The 5,630-nt window shown below is 39.4% G+C and overlaps 1 long non-coding RNA gene across 2 annotated transcripts; it reads right to left on the bottom strand.

The window, feature by feature from the left end:
- Window positions 1-510: 510 nt before the first annotated feature.
- LOC123398170 lies at window positions 511-5,190 on the bottom strand. 2 transcript variants are annotated; one of them, XR_006610093.1, is made up of 4 exons: window positions 4,607-5,190; window positions 3,364-3,472; window positions 2,650-2,693; window positions 511-2,552 (listed from the first exon to the last, which is right to left on the bottom strand). It is a non-coding gene; the product is annotated as an uncharacterized LOC123398170 (long non-coding RNA). The 2 variants fall into 2 exon arrangements; XR_006610092.1 differs by having other exon boundaries at window positions 2,540-2,693.
- Between the last annotated feature and the right edge of the window lie 440 nt (window positions 5,191-5,630).

Here is a 5,630-nt window from a genome sequence, read left to right as displayed (position 1 = left end):
GTCGTCTAAGTTGATCCATGTATGTAATCTGTTAGCTAGATGCCTAGACATGTATGATCTCAGTATTGATCAGAGAGCCCGCCTGCATCAAACTCCTTCCACTTATATTCTGCCGGATTTGTTTCTTATATGACTATACATGGATATAGTATATACAGGGAGATTATCTACCATTGTTCACATATACTCGTAGCATATTATATATATATATATATATATATATATATATATATATATATATATATATATATATATATATATATATATATATATATATATATATATATATATATATATATATGCAATAGAAGAAGTTCCTCCGCTGCTACTTCAAAAATTCCAAGCAAAAAGGATCTTCCACTTTCCTCGATAATGTTGAGAAGCTGAAAATATTATTTATTTATTTGACCATTATATGTCTAGATGCCAGGAGAGAACATGTATAGTTGCATATCTATTATATCTGAACAATGACAGATTTGACCATTACATGTAGGAGTATATAGCTGTCAGGTGAATCGAACCCAATCCTTAAGTGAATTCACATAGACTCGAATTGTATACAGTCGTCGGCTGGCATGGCCTCCCATGCTTCTGGATGGATCCTCTGCCCCACACTCGAGCTTCAGGTTGCATCCTCTTCTCGTCATAAGCCGAGTAGCTATATTGCTCACGTACCATGGTCCTAGGCTAGCAAGCATGTTAGCTACGGCAATGTTGGAGGAAAGTTCCCCTTTACAATCATGAGGTCTGTTGTTTTTACACTATAAGATGCAATGGAATATATGCACAACACAAACTGCTCCATTGATTGATTGGAAATGGCCCACGTTGTAGGATAAATCTGTCTTAATTTTGAGGGCTCCCCTATCTTTTGTTTAAATGCAGTCTGAAACTTTGAATGTAATACACATGCATCAAGCCTTGCCAAGGAACCCATGTGGAAAGTGAGGCAGTAACGAAGCAGTAGCTAGCGTGGGGTGCGTCATGTCTTTGGTATTGTAGGCAATCACCACCATGGACAAGCTCGCTGGAATCAAGTCAGGTAACGACACCGAGCTTACACACTCCTATTGTTTCTTCCAAATTCAGAAAAGGGAGGTTGTATCATTTCTAATCAGGCAGTGAGATAATGACAAATGTGGCATGGATAAGTATAGATTCACCTGATCTGCCATTTAGTAGTGATCTTCTAAGGCACCCCTAGCATGTCTCTTTTTGGTTCTTATATATTTATGACACATTTTTGTTCCTATGAATAGTTCATATCCTAAATACGGATATCTTAATTGTGTTTGGCTGTAGGAGCGTTGACACTATATATTTAGATCGCCATTAAAATTGCAGCTTCATGAGATTGTAACCCTGAAGGTAGTGTGCTCCCCATTTTATTGTACATGCTCCATAATACCAATTGTATCCGACAAGATAATGTCGTTTTTAGCACGAACATAAATTGATGGGAGGGGGTGATGTTCATTGTCCTCAATGCTGCTTCTTTTTTCTAAAACATCAATGGTGCTACTTGGTCAGGTTAACAAAAGTTGCCAAAGGAATTTGTAACCTTGGTAGTACATATTTAACATAATTGGTGTGGAACACATCTAGAATCTTTTGGCTTCATTGCAACACACGGACAATTACCTAGACAAGGGGGATAGTGGACAAAGGGTCACGAAACCCAGGAGAGGGCTTAATTACTAATGGACAAAGATTTTATTTTTAATTATATAATCGTATGTGCTTATTTCAAGTTATTCCTCTGTTTTTTGCATTTTTCTTCCAGTTTTCTACCCGTGGGCCGGGGAGCTCTCTGTTTTGTTTCCACTAGCCGGGATGCCAATCACTATAGCAATCAACAAAAAATTGTCTCAAATACATACTTAACTTTTAGCTAGGTAAAGCACAACGATGGCCTAAAGATTAGGTCAACAACAATGGTGGATGTTCTGCATGCACTACAAATGCAGGACTGTTGCGGCCAGTAGACACCACACACTGAAGTTAGAAATGAGATTGACGTCACCATGGTCTACTCCATGTGATACTGGTCTTGCTGGAAAAGAACGGACCAATTAAAATTCTGCAGGGATCAGTGTAAACAATATGGTCATTTAGAGTTCTAATTTTATTTCTTTTCGTCAGTTGACGAAATTTATCCAGCCACTGAGTCCAAACAATAATCTCTTTAATGGGTGTGAAAGCAAGTGAACAAATGCAAAAACAACCAAAAGACTGAAATACACTATCACTGAACATAATTAGTACTCCCTCCGTAACTTAATATAAGATGTCTTTTTATCAGATAGAAGATGTGTTTTGACACTATGAGAATGTAAAAAAATGATTAATGCAGTATTAAGTTACAGAGGGAGCAAGTATGTAGTATGATTTGATTTTACACTCGGGACATACAAACTTGATTAAATGTCTTGTATATCAAATTGATCAACTTATTTCGAGTAGGTCATTGCACTTTTTGTTGTTGCCGGGAGCATAATTTCAAAGGCAACATGGAATCATGTAGCGTATGATGCACTTTTGAACATATTCTGCATTAAAAAGTTTGAATTAGAAATCCAACATCAAACTATATATATGTTATGTGTTACATATCTTCCTACTACTTTAAAGGGAAGAACTCATCACCCCTCTTGTCAATTCTTGGTGGTTGTGAGAACATGCACGAGGGCCTGTAAGACAAGGGTAAGTGAAAAAAAATGTCAAAGTTATGGTAACGTGGTAGAAACTCACACAGATCAAACATTTGTCACATGTTTTTGTGAAATAGAATGGCATAGTAAACGTCTCCATGCATATGTTTGTCACTCCTTAGCATTGATACACAAGACTTTTCATGACATTTTTGCAGCTGGAAATGGAGGTAGCGTAGGAGAAACGGTATGATGCACACGATGGACAGGAGGAAGGGAGATAAAGAAATACATTCACGCTTATAACTATGTAGTGAAAAACAAAACATATGTTCTCCTCTATGCATTTGAAAAAAAAAGAATGATCCGCACACATTTTACTTATTATCCCATGGCAACGCACATGCATGAGTGTGATACATGCTGTTTTGTAGAACCTTAAAGTTTGAGCATGATCGGTTTTATAGCGGTGCATTGTTTTTAGATCAAAGTCGGCACATTAAATATTGAGTATACTATGTTTTGATGGATAAGATCGTTTTTCTTTTATTCCGTGGCAACCGCACGGGTATGCAGCTAGTCTATGTAAAGAAAACACAGGACGCTGTTGTAGATATTACCACCTTGAACTGGATAAATAACCTATATGAGTAAATAGAGATTTGTACATGGATTTTTGCCAACACCTCGACAGAGCAAAAGTAGTTACCTTGTCGATTCCATTACTGACGGCTGGTGGCCACTCGAGCGGACCTCCTGGGAGAGATTCCTGCTTGTGGTGGTGACGATGCCGTTGTCTTTGGCTTGTCCATCTCCAGCTGCATATAAAGAACACATTTGTTAGAATGCTTCATGCACTTCACTTACATCCAAAATTGTCCATAAATTCATGAACTTTGCTTTATTGCCTGACTACACATATCATTAGACTCATCACTGTCATCACTACAGTAATCATAGTGCTCGTCACCACATGGATCATAGCACTCATCGTCGTATGGATCATCTCCTCACACACTAGATATCAACCACATCATCATTGCCATTGTGATCATTCTCACGATGTAGACTTCTTCCAGTATTGCTTCCACTTTCTTAGAAATGATAAGAATAATTTTAATATCAAGAGATGAATGGAAAAGCTTAAGCACACAGAAGTAGAATCTCAAGGTTAATACATGGAAAGAGAAACTGAACATTACTATATTTACATCAATCTATTATAAATGTTGACATAACCAAGCGCATATAACTAAAGTAGGAGAATGTTGATATCTAGCATGCAAAATAATTGAATGTATGTGAGCAAGAAGACACATGAACAGGGCATCAATAAGCATATGACAATTAGGAGCAAATGAAAGAAATGTCATCCCTAGGAGGAATACATAATGTGAACTAGAACGCTGGGCACTTAGGGAACAGAAATGCACACGAAAAATGGCACCTAAGCAGTTCCCTTACTTGGACGTTCAAAGTATAATTCTTACCGCGTGGTCGTTCAAATTACAGATCTTATAGGCGAAGCCCTGATTTAACTATGTTATATGGAATATTTGACATTATCGCATAGGTTTCTACTCATGTGTCTATAGGCCAAGGATTCCCCCTACTAAATCATAGATATTCTTATACTGAACAATAGTTGCAGGCTTCATATTATAATCTGACAGTGGGTAAAAGGACATCACAAATGCTTATGCAGTAGCACCTTTGAAAAGTTTCCATTCCGGATGTGCTCACTAAGTTCATTTGTACATGGCTTAATCCTACCATTAACTGTCGACTATGCATTTCCCTGCAACTATATTTATTTCTGTTTGAGTTTTTTTTGTTAAAACCTGAATGTTTATTACATATCTACAAGCACTTGAAACATACGAACATAATGCCAAAGGTGAGTAGACAAAATAAGACATGAGATACCAAGATGGCGCCATTCATGAGGTTACCGTTGACAGCCGTGCAGCAGACATCCGTCAGCTCAACATGGATGAATACGAATTACGAAGTCAAGCAGGAGCTCCCCGTTGGAGACGAACGATGCAGGGGTGCCAAACATGAGCAGTCCACCACCGCTGGCTCTCTAGTAAGGTCAAGCTCATGGTCAGCTTGTGTGAGCTGCAAATAGTCTGTACAACTTAACAAAGATACAAAAAAGATGAGCAACAGAGGAGGAGAGGAACTAGTCGGAGTTGCAAGAAAAGGATCAAACGAATGAGCGTGGCTGCCTCTACTGCCGGACGAAGATGAGCTTCCACCGGATCTGATGACTGAGCTCTAATGCTGCTGGATCCCGTCTGCCCTCTGTCATGGTCCCCGCTATTGTAATTGTCGAGCTCAATGCCGCCGCATCGATGGTAGGCGCGCGCCGGCTCTGGCCACATGCTGACGAAGAAGTGGGCTAGTTAGGTGACAGCTCTGGCTAGGTGCCGCGACGGCCAAGAGATCGTAGGAGAGAGGCAGAGGATGTGAGAGAGACGGATGGGAGAGGAAAACGCCGAGGCGGCAGTTCGGGAGAGACGGGGGATATGAGGAGGAGGAGGACTGCACGATCCTGTTAAAAAAATGACTGCACGATCGGGATGGGTGTAGAAAACTGGGAGGGAGTAGTTAGGGTTTTGCTCGGACGTGTGGGGCTCTGAGCCAACCTAGGTTGACATCGTGTACCGAGGCTCACGCTTGTGACTGTTCCTGAGGAAATAATCTTTTTGTTTAGCCGTCTCAATTATTCACGAAAAATGTATTTGTATTCTTCGATTCTGGATCAAATTTATCTAGAAAAATCTTTCTATTTCTACTATTAAGCTGCTAACATACTCCAATTTTAATCTTTGAAATTTACATGTATTTTTATTTTGTCACTATAACTCACCAATGTGTTTACTCACGTTTAGCACAGCTTGACGTCGTCTGATCAGCATGCACCGACGCATAGCTAGTTGTTGTTGATGCCATTGTGGTGGGTGCAGCGCA

The sequence above is a fragment of the Hordeum vulgare genome, chromosome 5H, assembly GCF_904849725.1.
Source record: "Hordeum vulgare subsp. vulgare chromosome 5H, MorexV3_pseudomolecules_assembly, whole genome shotgun sequence".
Lineage (NCBI taxonomy): Eukaryota > Viridiplantae > Streptophyta > Magnoliopsida > Poales > Poaceae > Hordeum > Hordeum vulgare.
The sequence above is the reverse complement of the archived record's forward strand: the minus strand, read 5'-3'. Positions and strand labels throughout refer to the sequence as shown.